The sequence below is a fragment of the Oncorhynchus gorbuscha genome, linkage group LG03 (assembly GCF_021184085.1).
Source record: "Oncorhynchus gorbuscha isolate QuinsamMale2020 ecotype Even-year linkage group LG03, OgorEven_v1.0, whole genome shotgun sequence".
Taxonomy (NCBI): domain Eukaryota; kingdom Metazoa; phylum Chordata; class Actinopteri; order Salmoniformes; family Salmonidae; genus Oncorhynchus; species Oncorhynchus gorbuscha.
Window position 1 is genome coordinate 66,296,459 of NC_060175.1, and position 19,969 is coordinate 66,316,427.

General features: G+C 44.3%; 1 protein-coding gene across 5 annotated transcripts in view; it reads left to right on the top strand.

Moving 5' to 3' along the window:
* Positions 1 to 19,969, top strand: part of LOC124031720 (nuclear receptor coactivator 3-like) — a 124,030-nt gene that overhangs the window by 11,590 nt on the left and 92,471 nt on the right. The window contains exon 1 of one of the 5 annotated variants that reach the window (XM_046343320.1): positions 14,562 to 14,583. The exons of the other annotated variants lie outside the window; for them this stretch is intronic. The gene's annotated coding sequence lies outside the window, so the exon portion shown is untranslated. Of the gene's footprint in view, positions 1 to 14,561; positions 14,584 to 19,969 lie in introns of those variants that run through there. 5 annotated transcript variants of the gene reach the window in all.

Here is a 19,969-nt window from a genome sequence, read left to right on the forward strand (position 1 = left end):
CGAGACACGGTAGTGATGACACCATAGGCCTTGTTGATCTCTGCACCAGACAGGATGCTCTTGCCAGCATACTTGGGGTCCAACATGTATGCTGCGGCGTGTATGGGCTTCAGGCAGAAGTTTTCACGCTTTTTGATGTATTTCAGAACTGCAATTTCCTCTGCTTTGAGCAACAGTGAAGTGGGCAGGACAGTACGGATTTCTTCTCTTACATCTGCAAGCAGAGTCTGAACATCAGACAGCATGGCATTGTCTCTCTCAGTCTGTGCAATAGCTACTGCAATAGGTTTCAGGCTGCTTACCACTCTCTCCCAAAATACATCATCCAGGAGGATCCTCTTGATTGGGCTGTCCATTTCGGCAGACTGTGATATGGCCATTTCTTGGAGAGACTCCTTCCCCTCCAGGAGACTGTCAAACATGATGACAACACCACCCCAATGGGTGTTGCTGGGGCAGCTTCTATGTGGTGCTCTTATTCTTCTCACTTTGATTGGTGAGGTAGATTGCTGCTATAACTTGATGACCCTTCACATACCTAACCATTTCCTTGGCTCTCCTGTTGAGTGTATCCATTGATTTCAGTGCCATGATGTCCTTGAAGAGCAGATTCAATGTATTAGCAGGAACAGCCAATGGGTGTGATGTTAGGGTAGGGTAGCAGAAATTGATAACAAGTTAGAAATGATTTAAACACCATTTGCTGTAGGCTACTATTTACTAGTTAACAAAAAAATAATGTATGTCATAAAATATATTCACCCCACCCAGTATTGTAATCAACTTACCAGAAAGCATGTAGTCCTTGGCTCAGACAGTGTAGTAGTGTGGGATAAATATAATCTCATTAGTGTGCAAGATCTTGAGAATCTGCTGTACATGTGATGGAAGATTGCACTGTGCATGCAGAGGTTTGCAAATCCATTGAATTGGGTAGTTTATCAGTTTATCCAACAGTTTATCCAAAATATGCTACAGGACCTAGAATTGCCTTACGTGTATCCCACAAAAAAGGTTCACCGTTATAAGCTAACTTCTTTGATGAATATAAACAAAATTCCCCCAAATCCCAGGCTGAACTTCCCATGGAAAATTAACCAGAAGGTTTACGACCCTTTGCAACCCTAGTAGTAACCAAAAAAGTGTTAAACAAATCCAAATATATTTATATTCTTTAAAGTACTCACCCTTTTCCAGTGTCCTGTTGAAAAACACATGATAGTCCCACTAAATAAAGGCTAAATTTTTATTTTTTGAAATTACAATTTTGTGGAAATTTTGCTAAAATGCTTTGTCCCCAAGGGGATTTAGGAAATTTCCCTACGAGGGAGAATTTTCCTTGTTTTACTATCCTTGTGGGGACATTTGGGGATTTTATTTTTTACTTTTTTATTTTACCTTTTATTTTACTAGGCAAGTCAGTTAAGAACAAATTCTTATTTTCAAAGACAGCCTAGGGACAGCTCAGGGATTCAAACAGTGGGTTTAACTGCCTGTTTAGGGGCAGAACAACAGATTTGTACCTTGTCAGCTCAGGGATTCAAACTTGCAACCTTTCGGTTACTAGTTCAACACTCTAACCTACCTTAAGAACAAATTCTTATTTTCAATGACAGCCTAGGAACAGTGGGTTTAACTGCCTGTTTAGGGGCAGAACAACAGATTTGTACCTTGTCAGTTCGGGGATTCGAACTTGCAACCTTTCGTTTACTAGTTCAACGCTCTAACCACTAGGCTACCCTGCCGCCCCACAAAGATAGAAGAACCAACCAACCCACACACACATACACACATTTAGTCACTTTCCCGAGCATGACACAGATGCTTGTTAAAGGAGTCCGGAAAGGGGCGTGTGTAAGGGGGTTCTGTTTTAAAAAAAAAACGTTATTTCCATTGTTAAAGAGTGAGTCTTGTTTATCTGTTGAAGAGCTCCATCCCCTACACACACACATACACATACACACATACATATACACGCACACGTTATGTTCTTCTATACTCGTGGGTATTTACATTTAATTTCCATTCAAAATCCTATTTTCCCTAACACCTAAACCTAGCCTTAAAACCTTACCTTAACCCAAACCCTAAGTCTAACTCCTAAACCTAACCTTTAACCCCTTATCCTAACCCTAACCTAATCCCTAAGCTTAAATAGATTTTGTCCTCATGGGGACGTGGGAAATGACCCCACAATGGATCATTTTCCTTGGAAATGGTTGGTCCCCATAAGGATAGAAGAACCGACACACACGCACACACACATTTGTAAGGGTTGGAGCACAGCTAGCGAGTGACTTGACTCTGCCTGAACCCAGCTGGTACGTGACCACCTCCTCATCCCATTCACGGGTACATCTTGTCACCAGCATCTATCATCATCAGGGAAGGGAGACGAGGTTCTGCAGGATCCTACACCCCTCCCTGTCTCCAACCCCACCTCTCGTTACCTTGGCCGTCAGCCCTCCGAGCGTGCTATGATCCAACATGGGTCTCGTTGCCTCCCCTTTTGGAGGTCATTTTGTTGTCGTAGTGATGTCACAGAGATGCTGTTTACCTGGCCCCAACCCTGGCAACAGTGTAGCGATGTACAGGTAACTGACAAAATAAAGGAAACACCAACACCAATTGTCTTAATAGGGCATTGGGCCTCCACGAGCCAGAACAGCTTCAATGCACCTTTGCATAGTTTTTTACAAGTGTCAGGAACTCTATTGGAGGGATGCGACTCCAGTCTTCCATTAGAAATTCCATCGTTTGGTGGAAAACACTGTCTCAGACGGCGCTCCAGAATATCCTATAAGTTCTCAATTGGTTTGAGATCTGGTGAATGAGACGGCCATGGCATATGGTTTACATCGTTTTCATGCTCATCAAACCGTTCAGTGACCACTTGTGTCTTGTGGATAGGGGTGTTGTCATCCAATAGGGGCATAGATAATGGCCACCCCAGCATTTTTATGCATGGCCCTAAGCGTGATGGGATATCAATTTCTTAATAAACTCAAGAACCACAACTGTGTGGAAGCACCTGATTTCAATGTACTTTGTAACCCTCATTTACTCAAGTGTTTCCATTATTAGGGCAGTTACTTGTGTATCCTCTTCTACAAGTTTACAATGCCGAAGGAGACTGTCAATTAAACACTCCTTATTATGCATCCTGGTCCTTTCATTTCTTCCTCTCCTCAGTGTCTTCTAGCAAATAGAGCCATCTAGTAGATGAGCACTCTGATGATTTTCATAGCGAGGGAAGATTCTTATTCCTCTGTTCAGTGCATAAACCCCACTCCATGCAAACTGTATTTCTGATCAATGCCAGCTTCTCTGCCAAGCTGGTGGATTCCAAACTCTGCTGTGGACAGGACAGCTGTAGCCACGGCTCTTCCTTCTCCAAATGGCTAGGCTGAGCATAGACAACAGTACATATAGAACTCAAAAGAATCGCTTTTGCGCTGAGCCTCTTGCCTAGATTAATCGTGGAGGGGAACAATGTCGTGGTTTTATGGGTGTCGTTAATCAACCTAACCTCAATCTGCTTCATGTACTACTCTACTGTACAGCTGGGAGTTGATAAATACAGTAGACACCCACTTCTGTAGCATCAGCTTTCGCTCTCCTCTAGATTAAACTAGTAGGCCTAATTCCCCTGATTCGCTCCGAGTTATATTAAATAGGCAGTGACAACAGAATTTCATTCTTTAGTGAGAGAAAGGGGACAGAATTGAAATATTGATTTCATGCCATTCAAGACAACGGCGCTCATTCTTACTTTTTTATTTGGGGCTTTTCTAGGTTTCAGTTTTTATTGTGAATGGTTAAGTGCATTCCATTAAGGCCAGATGTACAGCTGAGGGGGTGGCGGGCAGTGTCTGTCATCAACTATCTACGAGTCTGTGTTTGTCCGTGTTGGTGTGTGTTTCTGTGTAGCCTGCCTGAATGGACCTCCCCTTGCTCTCCTGCAACCAACCAACCACCGGACCGCTAACACTATGCTAACCAAGTAAACAAAACTGGCCAGCTAACACGATGCTAACCAAGTAAACAAACCGGCCAGCTAATGCTATGCTAACCAAGTAAACCAACTTCTCTCTCAACTGTCACAGCCCTGGCTGGAGGGCTGGCTGGAGTACTGGGTGAGGGCTGGGTGGCCCAGGTGGAGAATGCTACTGGTCATTTCCATGTAAAAAAAGACCCATGAGTACCAATGTGAAGTTCATAGGAGCATATCAAATAAACGCTAAGAGTCGATATGTAAAATAAATAAAAACTGACATATAAAGTTTTCAACTTTTTTCCTTTCTAGAAGATTCGGAATAAGCAAAGGCTTTGATGTCTGGTCAAACAAATGGAAAAGGGGTTTTAGAAAACATCTACCAGAAAAAGTCTTAACCCTTTGACACGTACCAACTAGAGGTCGACCGATTATGATTTTTCAACGCAGATACTTAAAAAATAAAATAATGACAATGATAACCATACTGAAATAAACACTTATTTTAACTTAATATAATACATCAATACAATCAATTTAGCCTCAAATAAAATGAAACATGTTCGATTTGGTTTAAATATTGCAAAAAAAAGTGTCGGAGAAGAAAGTAAAAGTACAATATGTGCCATGTAAAAAAGCTAACGTTTAAGTTCCTTGCTCAGAACATGAGAACATATGAAAGCTGGTGGTTCCTTTTAACATGAGTCTTCAATATTCCCAGGTAAGAAGTTTTAGGTTGTAGTTATTATAGGAATTATAGGACAATTTGTCTCTCTACGATTTGTAATTCATATACCTTTGACTATTGGATGTTCTTATAGGCACTTTAGTATTGCCAGTGTAACAGTATAGCTTCCGTCCCTCTCCTCACCCCTACCTTGGCTCGAACCAGGAACACATCGACAGCCACCCTTGAAGCAGAGTTACCCATCGCTCCACAAAAGCCGCGGCCCTTGCAGAGCAAGGGGAACAACCACTCCCAGAGTGAGTGACATTTGAAACGTTATTAGCGCGCACCCCGCTAACTAGCTAGCCATTTCACATCGGTTACACCAGCCTAATCTCGGGAGTTGATAGGCTTGAAGTCATAAACAGCGCAATGCTTGAAGCACAGCAACGAGCTGCTGGCAAAACGCACGAAAGTGCTGTTTCAATGAATGCTTACGAGCCTGCTGGTGCCTACCATCGCTCAGTCAGACTGCTCTATCAAATCATAGACTTAATTAGAACATAATAACACAGAAATACAAGCCTTAGGTCATTAATATGGAAACTATCATCTCGAAAACAAGACGTTTATTCTTTCAGTGAAATAAAGAACTGTTCCGTATTTTATCTAACGAGTGGCATCCATAAGTCTAAATTTTCCTGTTACGTTGCACAACCTTCAATGTTATGTCATAATTACGTAAAATTCTGGCAAATCAGGCGGCCCAAACTGTTGCATATACACTGAAGTGACACAATTTCACCTGGTTAATATTGCCTGCTAACCTGGAATTATTTTTGCAAAATATAAAAATATATACTTCTGTGTATTGATTTTAACTTCTTGATGCACCCATCCCGTTAGCGGGATCATTTTCATCAACACCCGCTGAATTGCAGCGGTGCAATATAGCAAGTGCAAGTGCAATATAGCAAAACACAGATTAGCTTGTTGTTAATCCACCTGGCACGTCAGATTTCAATACAGCTTTTCGGCGAAACATAACAAGCCTTTATGTAAGGACATCTCTCTCAGTAGACAAAATATAACAAACAGCTAGAATCCAAGTAGATTGGTCACGAAAGTCAGAAAAGCAATGAATTAAATCACTTACCTTTGATGATGTTTGGATGTTTGCACTCACGAGACTCCCAGTTACACAATAAATGTTAACTTTGTTCCATAAAGATTATTTTATATCCAAAATACCTCCATTTGTTTGGCGCGTTATGTTCAGAAATCCACAGGCTCGAGCGGTCACGACATCGCAGATGAAAATTCCAAATAGTATCGGTAATGTCCACAGAAGCATGTCAAACGTTTTTTATAATCAATCTTCAGGTTGTTTTTAAAATATATAATCGATAATATATCAACTGGGACTGTAGCTTTTTCAATAGGAAAGGGAGAGACAATGGCTGCCCCACTCGGTTGCGCAAGCAAAACTCTGCGAACACCCAGCTATCCACTGACGCGATGTGATCTTTCTCGCTCATTTTTCAAAATAAAAGCCTGAAACTATGTCTAAAGACTGGTGACACCTTGATATCCCTTTAAATGGAGGAAATGCATCCAATGGAACAGAGAGCTTTCAGGAAAAACAGACTTCCTAGTTGGATTTTACTCAGGTTTTTGCCTGCAATATCAGTTATATTATACTCACAGACAATATTTTGACAGTTTTGGAAACTTTAGAGTGTTTTCTATCCTAATCTGACAATTACATGCATATTCTCGTTTCTGGACCTGAGAAATAGGCCGTTTCAAATGGGTACGTTTGTTAGCCAAAAACGAAAATCCTGCCCCCTACACTCAAGAAGTTAAGAAAGGCATTGATGTTTATGGTTAGGTACAGTCGTACAGTTTTCACATTTGTTAAATCATCCCCCGTTTGGCGAAGTTGGCTGTCTTTGTTAGGAAGAAATAGTCTTCACGGAGTTCGCAACGAGCCAGGTTAGCAGGCAATATTAACTAAATATGCAGGTTTACAAATATATACTTGTGTATTGATTTTAAGAAAGGCATTGATGTTTATGGTTAGGTACACATTGGAGCAAGACAGTCCTTTTTCGCGAATACACACCGCATCGATTGTATGCAACGCAGGACACGCTAGATAAACAAGTAATATCATCAACCATGTGTAGTTAACTAGTGATTATGATTGATTGATTGTTTTTTATAAGATAAGTTTAATGCTAGATAGCAACTTACCTTGGCTTCTTACTGCATTCGCGTAACAGGCAGTCTCCTCGTGGAATGCAATGTAATCAGGTGGTTAGAGCGTTGGACTAGTAACTGAAAGGTTGCAAGATTGAATCCCCGAGCTGACAAGGTAAAAATCTTTAATTCTGCCCCTGAACAAGGCAGTTAACCCACCGTTCCTAGGCCGTCATTGAAAATAAGAATGTGTTCTTAACCTCTCTGGGGTAGGAGGGCCGCTTGCGTCCCACATGGCCAATAGCCAGGGAAAATGCAGAGCCCCAAATTCAAACACATTTCTATAAAAATCTAACTTTCATTAAATTACACATGCAAGATATCAAATTAAAGCTACACTCGTTGTGAATCCAGCCAACATGTCAGATTTCAAAAAGGCTTTTCGGCAAAAGCATAAGATGCTATTATCTGATGATAGCACAACAGTAAACAATGAGAGAGTAGCATATTTCAACTCTGCAGGCGCGACACAAAACGCAGAAATAAAATATAAATCATGCCTTACCTTTGACGAGCTTCTTTTGTTGGCACTCCTATATGGCCCATAAATATCACAAATGGTCCTTTTGTTCGATTAATCTCGTCGATATATATCCAAAATGTCCATTTATTTGGCGCGTTTGATCCAGGAAAACAACGCTTCCAACTTACGCAACGTCGCTACAAAATATCTCAAAATTTACCTGTAAACTTTGACAAAACATTTCAAACTACTTTTGTAATACAACTTTAGGTATTTCTAAACGTATATAAGCGATCAAATTGATGACGGGATGATCTGTGTTCAATACAGGAGCAAAACAAACGCTAATTTTCTGGTTACGCGCCTGTATCAAAAGGTACACATGAAATGACTCTCGTTCTGATCTATGGTACTTCTTCATTACACAAAGGAAAAACCTCAACCATTTTCTACAAACTGGTGACATCCAGTGGAAGCGGAAAGTCGATTAGAATTCTGGATTCCCCATGAAAACGTATTGAAAAGACAGTGACCTCAAAACAAAAAAAAATCTTAATGGTTTGTCCTCTGGGTTTCACCTGCTAAATAAGTTATGTTATACTCACAGACATGATTCAAACAGTTTTAGAATGTTTTCTATCCAATACCAATAATAATATGCATATATTATGATCTGGGACAGAGTAGGAGGCAGTTCAGTTTGGGAATGCTATTCATCCAAAAGTGAAAATGCTGCCCCCTACCCCAAACAGGTTAACTGACTTGCCTAGTTAAATAAAGGATGAATAAAGGTGTAAATAAATCAATTTTAAAAAATCGGCCAAATCTGTGTCCAAAAATACCATTCCGATTAATCGATCGAGCTCTAGTACCAACACACGGGTGTGATCATTCTACAGTGGTCCCTGCAGCATAACCTCAAACCGGTGTGATTTAGAACGCTTATTTAGAACGTCCAGTTACGATTGACGCAACAGCGTTTTGAGCTGGCCAAACTGTTCACAAAAACATATTGCACAAACAATCCTTACAACGTTATGTCCTTGAATGTGACCAGTTTATTTTGGATGCAATGTTCAGACGTCCCCCCCCCCGCCCGCGTCAGCCAAAGATAAGAGGAGACAAGAAGTTATTTAATTTCCATTTACGAGTTATCAATTTATTAATTGTCTTTTGTTTGGAGCGCTCCTGTCAGTGTTGAGTAAGGATAGAAGTAGGCCTAGGCTACCAGGCTCGCGTGGAAATGTCGGCCTATAAATGCTCCCATTTTGGGGATCTGATAGTATTTCTCATTGTCTTATCACTGTGGAACATCTCAAAGTAATTTTTTTATTTGCCTCAAACAGCAAAGCAAACAGAGTCTGTTTTTATGTCCATTGAGAATGACAATAGTTCCTCAGTGTAGCCTATTTCATCAATCTTTCCAGCTCTCAACCTTTCGATAACTCAGCATGAAAGGGGGAAAAATGTCATGCTCTGATCTGCTGGAAACGTCCTAAAATAGGTCTACCCGATTTACTTCTTATTCTTTGGGCAAATAGCCTACAGCTGTCTTCTCATTGGCGGGAGCAAGTTTGCTAGCACGAGCTTTGGACCGGAAGTTAATAGTTGATAGAATGTTCCTTGCAGACAGGCCATGCGTAGCCAATGTGATTTATAGGATATTTATTTTAATCAACATATTTTCTACCTGCGGGCTGCAAGGTTTTTATTTGTTGGCTTTATGTAGGCTATTTTTACATATTGGAAATGGAAATATAAGTTACTTTTAGATTTGTGTCACTTTCATTTAGATTGAATTTTGATTAACCACATGACATTGATTTTGCGATATGAAGACTTTATTCTAAATGAACTGTTCCACGAAAAATGTGCATATGAAAATCATAACTGGCATGCGGATCACTAGAAATGGTACGATGACTTGGCACTCCAAATGGAAAACGGTTGCCAAACCCTGGTGTAGCCTATTAAGGCCAGCAGCAGTGGGAACAGTTATTGTTCTTCTGGTTAGGCTATATTGATCTCTGGCTCCCTCTTTAGTAATTTGTGTGTCTTCATTTTTAATCGCAGTGCTTAAAGCATCAGACAAGCACAGTAGCCTACATATAGTTGATTTTATTCGAACATAAGGTATATGAAAAAATATATATGAAAAAAATACACATTTTAAAATTTCAACCAAGCGATTGGTCGAAAGCACAGACGACTCTCGGTCTACCTATATATATTTTTTTAAAGTGGGGGACAGCCCTAATGATTTGTCACCCGTACTGAATAGACGTGAATAAAAAATGAAGTACATTATGCTCCATATATATGGTATTCTACAGTAGAAACGACAACAAGATATCCAGAAAATAAGGCACTTTCTTTGATGGGAACGCACACATGTCCAAAGTTATTATTTGTAAGGAAAACCACCATGAAGGCAATGGCATCGCCAGCCAGAAAATGTGCCAGGTGGAAAAAGTTTTTGCAAGACTGTGCAAACGCCTGCATACTTGATCTGGGCAAACACTGGGGAAGTGCTTGGGCTCTCGTCGAAAAGAGAAGTTTGTCCGGCTCGGTAAAGACTCAAACCTAAATTGCCTGCAACAGTGAAATGGCCTACTTCTATGTGAATTATTTAAATAAAAAAAAGAACAGTGGGTTAACTGCCTGTTCAGGGGCAGAACGACAGATTTGTACCTTGTCAGCTCGGGGATTCGAACTTTCGGTTACTAGTCCAACGCTCTAACCACTAGGCTACCCTGCCGCCCCGAGGAGGCTGAACATACCTCAATTCAAACTGATGTAAGAAAATAAAACTCGTTTGAAAATAATTTGAAATTGACAAGTTGAAACACAGCCTATAGATAATTAGCAGGCAGCGTGTCTTGGTTTGAAGGCACCGCGGGTTAACTGTCCTGTTGCGTAACAATCACATTTTGGAACAGTGAGTGCATTGTGACATCACGCACATAAAAAAACTCATGCTGGGGCAACCGTTAGAGATATTTGGAACTCAAGCTTAAGGAAGGTATTAGAAATCTATCAAAACAAATAATGTTGACGTAAACACCCCAGCCAACTAATATCAGCACTTTTATATTTCGTTTTGGAGACATTTTTCTGCCTTCTGTAAGCTTAAGAAACCCTGCCATGTTGTGCATTTGAAATTCTCTTATCAAAAAATGTACGTCTTTAAGATATATTTTCAAATTTCTCGCCCTCACAAGGAGGGAGGGTGTCATGTCATAGCTGGCACCCCATTCTTTCTGCAGACATTGTTGAATTTGAATTCAGAGCACATATTTAACATTTTTGGGAAAACATGGACACACAAAAACAGAGGGAAAAAAAATTGGTGTAAAATAGTTAAAAGGATTCCTTGTGTATAGAGATTTATGGTTTGTTCAAGTTTGAAATCAATGTTTTTTGTTGTTGTTTGGTATACATTTTAAGTGAAAAATCGTAGTGTCAGCTCAATTCCATTACCGTGGAATAGCCCTACTGCTACTAGTCATACACATGTATGTTAGCAGGAAAATAAACCATTTGTCACTCACACTTCTGTGACAGGTCTCCAGAAAGTCCTTGTGGAGAGTATGTGCTTAGCCAAGCACAATCTCACTCGCTCTCTCTCACACTGGGTTAAAAATGTGAGAGAGAGACAGAGAGAGAGACAGAGAGGGCGGGAAGAGAGAGAGGGCAGAGAGGGTGGTGAGAGAGAGAGGGCAGGGAGTGAGAGGGCAGTGGAGAGACACACAGGGTGCAGAGAGCGAGAGGCACACAGGGTGCAGAGAGAGAAGAGACACAGGGCAGAGAGAGAAAGAGAGAGACACAGGGCAGAGAGAGAAAGAGAGAGACACAGAGCAGAGAGAGAGACACAGAGCAGAGAGAGAGACACAGAGCAGAGAGAGAGACGCAGGGCAGAGAGAGAGACGCAGGGCAGAGAGAGAGACACAGAGGGCAGAGAGAGAGAGACACAGAGGGCAGAGAGAGAGAGACACAGAGGGCAGAGAGAGAGAGACACAGAGGGCAGAGAGAGAGAGACACAGAGGGCAGAGAGAGAGAGACACAGAGGGCAGAGAGAGAGAGACACAGAGGGCAGAGAGAGAGACACACAGAGGGCAGAGAGGGAGACACACAGAGGGCAGAGAGAGAGAGAGAGACACAGAGGGCAGAGAGAGACACAGAGGGCAGAGAGAGAGAGACACAGAGGGCAGAGAGAGACAGAGAGACACAGAGGGCAGAGAGAGACAGAGAGACACAGAGGGCAGAGAGAGAGAGAGACACAGAGGGCAAAGAGAGACACAGAGGGCAAAGAGAGACACAGAGGGCAGAGAGAGACACAGAGGGCAGAGAGACACACACACAGAGAGATACAGAGGGCAGAGCGAGAGACACAGAGGGCAGAGCGAGAGACACAGAGGGCAGAGCGAGAGAGAGACACACAGAGGGCAGAGAGACACACAGAGGGCAGAGAAACACACAGAGGGAAGAGAGAGACACAGAGGGCAGAGAGAGACACAGAGGGCAGAGAGAGACACAGAGGGCAGAGAGAGACACAGAGGGCAGAGAGACACACAGAGGGCAGAGAGACACACACAGAGAGAGATACAGAGGGCAGAGAGAGAGAGACACACAGAGAGAGAGACACAGAGGGCAGAGCGAGAGACAGAGAGCAGAGAGAGACACAGAGGGCAGGGAGAGAGCGACACAGAGGGCAGAGAGACCATGGTCACTGAGAAAAACCTTGACAAAGTACAGGCTCAGTGAGCACAGCCTTGCCATTGAGAAGGGTAGACACAGGAAAAACCTGGCGCCGTGTAGAGGAAAGGCTGTGCAACCATTGCACAACAGCAGAACCTGAGACAGAGATGCATTTCCTGACAAAATCTAAAAAATGTTAAACAATTAGTGTAATTTCCCCAAATTTGAAACCCAAAGACCTCTCTCATGAGAGCAGGCTACCCGTCCTGTTGGGGGAGGACGCAGAGAGCTGTGGGAGAGAGGCAGAGACACGCAGAGGCAGAGACACGCAGAGGCAGAGACACGCAGAGGCACGCAGAGGCAGAGACACGCAGAGGCAGAGACACGCAGAGGGAGAGACACGCAGAGGGAGAGACACGCAGAGGGAGAGACACGCAGAGGGAGAGAGGGAGAGACACGCAGAGGGAGAGAGGGAGAGACACGCAGAGGGAGAGAGGGAGAGACACGCAGAGGGAGATAGGGAGAGACACGCACAGGGAGAGAGGGAGAGACACGCAGAGGGAGAGACACGTAGACACACAGAGGGCAGAGAGAGACACACACACACACACAGAGGGCAGAGAGAGACACACACACACACACACACACACACACACACACACACACACACACACACACACACACACACACACACACACACACACACACACACACACACACACACACACACACACACACACACACACACACACAGAGGGCAGAGAGAGAGACACACACACATACAGAGGGCAGAGCGAGTGAGGGAGAAGGAAGAGAGAAATACACAGAGGAGGTGAGGGAAGGGGGCAAGAGGTCCACAAAAAATAACATATCTCATCTATAATTCACCTGAAGTTTGATCAGCTAATGGATGGCTCTGCTTGGCCAAAGAGATATGCTGCTCAATGTACTGTCCTCTATGGACTTCTAGTGCTCTGACTAGAGGTCGACCGATTATGATTTTTCAACACCGATACAGATTATTGGAGGACCAAAAAAGCCAATACTGATTAATCGGACGAATAAAAATAAATATATATATATATATATATATATATATATATATATTTTTTGTAATAATGACAATTGCAACAATACTGAATGAACACTTATTTTAACTTAATATAATACATCAATAAAATGAATTTAGCCTCAAATAAATAATAAACATGTTCAATTTGGTTTAAATAATGCAAAACCAAGTGTTGGAGAAGAAAGTAAAAGTGCAATATGTGCCATGTAAAAAAGCTAACGTTTCAGTTCCTTGCTCAGAACATGAGAACATATGAAAGCTGGTGGTTCCTTTTAACATCTTCAATATTCCCAGGTAAGAAGTTTTAGGTTGTAGTTATTGTAGGAATTATTGGACTATACCATTTGTATTTCATTAACCTTTGACTATTAGATGTTCTTATAGGCACTTTAGTATTGCCAGTGTAACAGTATAGCTTCCGTCCCTCTCCTCGCTCCTCCCTAGGCTCGAACCAGCAACACAACGACAACAGCCACCATCGAAGCATCATTACCCATGCAGCGCAAGGGGAACAACTACTCGAAGGCTCAGAGCGAGTGATGTTTGAAATGCTATTAGTGCGCTAACTAGCTAGCCATTTCACTTCGTTTATAACAGCCTCATCTCGGGAGTTGATAGGCTTGAAGTCATAAACAGCGCAATGCTTGACGCACAACGAAGAGCTGCTGGCAAAACGCACAAAAGTGCTGTTTGAATGAATGTTTACGCGCCTGCTTCTGCTTACCACCGCTCAGTCAGATACTTAGATACTAGTATGCTTGTATGCTCAGTCAGATGATATGCAATGCAGGACACGCTAGATAATATCTAGTAATATCATCAACCATGTGTAGTTAACTAGTGATTATGATTGATTGTTTTTTATAAGATAAGTTTAATGCTAGCTAGCAACTTAACTTGGCTTTTTACTGCATTCGCGTAACAGGCACTCTTCTTGTGGAGTGCAATGAGAGAGAGGCAGGTTGTTATTGCATTGGACTAGTTAACTGTAATGATGCAAGATTGGATCCCCCGAGCTGACAAGGTGAAAATCTGTCATTCTGCCCCTGAACAAGGCAGTTAACCCACTGTTCCTAGGCCATCATTGAAAATAAGAATTTGTTCTTTAACTGACTTGCCTAGTTAAATAAAGGTATAAAAAAACTATTTAAAAAAATACAGATTTCCGTTTGTTATGAAAACTTGAAATCAGCCCTAATTATTCGGCCATTCCGATTAATCGGTCGACCTCTAGCTCTGACTGTAGAAATAGGCTGCATAGAACTGTCATTCTATTCTGTACGTTTTTCTACTTAATGGACAGATTTTGACATGGAGCTCGACGGGGAGGTTGACGGAGAGGTTGATGGGGAAGGAAAGTAGAGAAGGAGCTGTTGGTTTTCGGTAATGGGCTTGGAGTCTGAAGTTCGAAGGAACAGGAAGAATGGGTGATCCATTTCACATTCAATTATTGCATTTTCAAACAGGCCTTTTGGAAAACACCCCTTTATTCTGGTCGTTTGAGGTGTGTGTGTGTGTGTGTGTGTGTGTGTGTGTGTGTGTGTGTGTGTGTGTGTGTGTGTGTGTGTGTGTGTGTGTGTGTGTGTGTGTGTGTGTGTGTGTGTGTGTGTGTGTGTGTGTGTGTGTGTGTGTGTGTGTGTGTGTGTGCTTGCACCCTTCCTGTTTGGCGATATTACATGTTCATATCAGGTAAAGATCAAATAACTGTTTCAATAGCACACCTTTTATTTGGTTGTCATTCTGGGTATGTTTGTGGGGTTAAGTATGTCATCGTTTTCTATGTGCGTGTGTGTGTGTTTCTCATTACTCTCTGTCTGGACTGGCAACACACACGCATACCAACACACCATTCTGCACAGATGCCCACACTGCATCTGCTGCATTGGGCAGGAAGTTTGACCTCACAGGATAGTGGGCAACTGGCAGTGGTCAAGGGACTTTGTAAGTGTGGGTTTGTAGGGCGAGTAGCAATGGCAACACACTCACTCACTCTCACACACACACACACGTACCTTTACACACTTACATTTGTATCTGCTCGGACTGACAACACCGTTTCACCCCACCCCCCCTCCTTCCTTCTCTCCTAAACTCGAGGCTGGAACAAAAACAACCCACAGACACTCTCCCTGACACCAGAGCAGGGCAAAGGCTATCCTGTAATGAGGAGAAAAGTGAGAGAAAATAAAAAAAAGAGGCTACTGAGAGTGAAAAGGGGGGGGGGCACCATTTTAAAGCACTCCTTGGTGAGAAGAGGTGTTGTAAGGAGATCTGTCACTGCATTAGGGCTGACCCCATTTAGTCGACCGGTCGATTGTTTGGTCGATCGGCTGTTGGTCAAGCAGTCACAAATATATTTACATTTACATTTAAGTCATTTAGCAGACGCTCTTATCCAGAGCGACTTACAAATTGGATATATATATATATATATATGGCACATGGGACATCCTGTCTGATTGACGCCTGTCACAGGGGACTAATCCATTGTGGAATTGCACAACAGTATCACCAATAGTACATTTACTGTTAATTCACATAATTTCTAATCTACAATGTTTGTTTGCTTATAGTAGTTTCTGTTGATGCGTGAAATACATTATTATTCCAGTCTTTCACCGTTGTCATTGTTGGAGTGGACACGTTCGTTGCGGACCGCACAGCCTAGGTTACACTTGTGAGGAACACGTTTTTGGTTTATCTCATTCCATTTATTCATTGTCTTTTGTTTGCAGCGCTCCTGACAATGTAGAGTAAGGACGCAACGTGATTATGCATAGATGTAGGCCCAGTCTACCTGGCCTGCGAGCAAATGTTGTAATAGCGTGTGTGTTGGTGGCAGGGAAGTCAGGCGAAGGAGAATCGAACTTGGTATAAATGGAGTTGTTTAAAAGACTTAATAACAAAACTCCAAAACCAAAATTACAAGATCAGTAAAAGTGTGTACAAGAACCCATCGCACACCAATACATAATACAAGAACATACAAACAATCCCCGACAAGGACGTGATGGGAAACAGAGGGTTTAAATACACAACGTGTAATTGATGGAATTGGAACCAGGTGTGAAGGAAGACGAGACAAAACCAATGGAAAATGAAAAATGGATCAGTGATGGCTAGAAGATCCCGAACAAGGATCAGTGATGGCTAGAAGAGTCCAAACAAGGAGAGGGACCGACTTCGGTGGAAGTCGTGACAGTACCCATCCCCCCGACGCACGGCTCTCGTCGGCACCGACCTCGGGGACGACCTGGAGGGCGAAGCGCAGGGCGCTCCGGATGGAGACGGTGGAAATCCCGCAGCATGGAGGGATCCAACACGTCCTCCACTGGAACCCAGCATCTCTCCTCCGGACCATACCCCTCCAAGTCCACGAGGTACTGAAGGCCCCTCGCCCAATGTCTCGAATCCAGTATGGAACGAACGGAGTACGTTGGGGCCCCCAAGAGGGGCAAAGGAACCTCCCGTACCACAGACTCCTGGAGCGGGCCAGCCACCACCGGCCTGAGGCGAGATCCATGGAACGAGGGGTTAATATGGTAATCTGGGGGAAGCTGTAGCCTATAACATACCTCGTTCACTCTCCTAGGGTTGTTAAATGGCCCCACAAACCGCGGACCCAGCTTCCGACAGGGCAGGTGGAGGGGCAGGTTTCGGATTGAGAGCCAGACCCTGTCCCCCGGTGAGAACACCGGGGCCTCACTGTGGTGACTGTCTGCGCTTTCTGGCACAGTACGGCGCGCTGAAGGTGGACACGGGCGGGTCCCATGTTTCTTCCGCACACTGGAACCAGTCGTCCACCGTAGGAGCCTCGGTCTGACTCTGATGCCTAGAAGCCAGAACCGGCTCATACCCCAATACACACTGAAAGGGGGAAAGGTTAGTGGAGGAGTGGCTGAGCGAGTTCTGGGCCATCTCTGCCCAGGGCACGAACGCCGCCCACTCCCCCGGCCGCTCCTGGCAATAAGACCTCAGAAACCTACACACATCCTGGTTTACTCTCTCCACCTGCCCGTTACTCTCGGGGTGAAAACCTGAGGTAAGGCTGACCGAGACCCCCAGACGTTCCATTAACGCCTTCCAGACCCTTGACGTGAACTGGGGACCCCGATCAGACACTATATTCTCAGGCACACCGTAATGCCGGAAGACGTGTATAAACAGGGCCTCCTCAGTCTGTAGGGCCGTAGGAAGACCGGGCAAAGGGAGGAGATGACAGGACTTAGAAAAATTATCCACAACGACCAGGATTGTGGTGTTACCCTGTGAAGGTGGAAGATCGGTTAGGAAATCCACCGACAGGTGTGACCATGGCCGTTGTGGAACGGGTAAGGGTTGTAACTTACCTCTGGGCAGGTGTCTAGGAGCCTTGCACTGGGTGCACACCGAGCAGGAGGAAACACAAATCCTCACGTCCTTAGCTAAAGTGGGCCACCAGTACTTCCCACTAAGACAGCGCACCGTCCGACCGATCCCAGGATGACCAGAGGAGGGTGACATGTGGGCCCAATAGATCAGCCGATCGCGGACAGCAGATGGAACGTACAGACACCCAGCTGGACACTGAGGGGGAGCGGGCTCTGCACGTGACCATCGCTCAATGTCCGCGTCCAGCTCCCACACTACCGGCGTCACCAAACAAGAGGCGGGGAGTATGAGAGTGGGATCCATGGGCCGCTCCTCTGTGTCATACAGCCGGGACAATGCTTCTGCCTTAATGTAAATGGTAAACACAAACCGGATGAAAAACATGGCCCACCTTGCCTGACGAGGGTTCAGTCTCCTCACTGCCCGGATGTACTCCAGATTGCGGTGGTCAGTCCAGATGAGAAAAGGGTGTCTAGCCCCCTCAAGTCGATGTCTCCACGCCTTCAGGGGCCTTGACGACAGCCAACAACTCCTGGTCCCCCACGTCATAGTTTCACTCAGCTTCAGTGGCGTAACCGAGCGCTGAGAGAGCACAGCTCCTATCCCAGCCTCGGACGTGTCCACCTCCACTATGAATGCCAAAGAGGGATCCGGATGGGCCAGCATGGGAGCCGAGGTTAACAAAGCCCTCAGGTGACTAAAAGCCCTGTCCACTACAAGCGCACCAGACCCCCCCTTCGGCAGTGAAGTAATGGGAGCCGCTACCTGACCAAAACCCCGGATAAACCTCCGGTAGTAGTTGGCAAACCCTAAGAATCGCTGCACCTCCTTTACCATGGTGGGAGTCGGCCAATTACGCATGGCTGCAATGCAGTTACTCTCCATCTCCACCCCTGAGGTGGAAATGCAATACCTAAGAAGGAGACGGACTGTTGAAAGAACAGACATTTCTCAGCCTTGACGTACAGGTCATGCTCCAACAGGCAACCAAGCACTTTGCGCACCAGGGACACATGCTCGGCGCATGTAGCGGAGTATATAAAAATGTCATCAATATACACCACTACACCCTGCCCGTGCAGGTCCCTGAAAATCTCATCTACAAAAGCTTGGAAGACTGATGGCGCATTCATGATCTGGAAAAGGGTGCCAAAAATGTCTGCAGCATTGAAGGTCCCCAAGAACATAGTGGCCTCCATCATTCTTAAATGGAAGAAGTTTTGAACCACCAAGAGTCTTCCTAGAGCTGACCGCGGGGCCAAACTGAGCAATCGGGGGAGAAGAGGTGACCAAGAAACCGATGGTCACTCTGACAGAGGTCCAGAATTCCTCTGTGGAGATGGGAGAAGCTTCCAGAAGGACAACCATCTCTGCAGCACTCCACCAATCAGGCCTTTATGGTAGAGTGGTCAGACGGAATCCACTCCTAAGTAAAAGGCACATGACAGCCCGCTTGGAGTTTGCTAAAAGGCACCAAAAGGACGCTTATACCATGAGAAACAAGATTCTCTGGTCTGATGAAACCAAGATTGAACTATTTTGGCCTGAATGCCAAGTGTCACGTCTGGAGGAAACCTGGCACCAATCCTATGGCGAAGGATGGGGGTGGCAGAATCATGCTGTGGGGATGTTTTTCAAGAGGCAGGGACTGGGAGACTAGTCAGGCTCGAGGGAAAGACGAACGGCCAAATACAGAGAGATCTTTGATGAAAACCTGTTCCAGAGCTCTCAGGACCTGAGACTCGGGCGAAGGTTCACCTTCCAACAGAACAACGACCCTAAGCACACAGCCAAGACAACGCAGGAGTGGCTTTGGGACAAGTCTCTGAATGTTCTTGAGTGGCCCAGCCAGAGCTTGGACTTGAACCCATTCAAACATCTCTGGAGAGACCTGAAAATAGCTGTGCACGACGTTCCCCATCCAACCTAACAGAGCTTGAGAGGATCAGCAGAGAAGAATGGGAGAAACTCCCCAAATACAGCTGTGCCAAGCTTGTAGCGTCATATCCAAGAAGACTCAAGGCTGTAATCGCTGCCAAAGGTGCTTCAACAAAACACTGAATATTTTTTTACACCATTGTAGAATAAGGCTGTAACGTAACAAAATGTTGACAAAGTCAAGGGGTCTGAATATTTTCGAATACACTGTGTAGCGCATGTCACAACAGGTGTAAATATATGGGTCATGACAGCATTATGACAGTTTGTCAGCTGTTGCGACACGTTTATGACTGTGTCATAACATGTTATGACCCTGGTTGTCAAGTAAAGTGTATCCAAAGTGAAAAACGGACGCATTTTTATTTTCGTCAAGAACAACTATATTCCGAAGGAGAGCCTTTTGACTTGACTGTTAGACCCAATGATGTGTTACTACGCATGAGTTTAGCTAGCCAACGTCGCCATGACATCGGCCTACAAGTGTGAACTGGGATTTCTGTT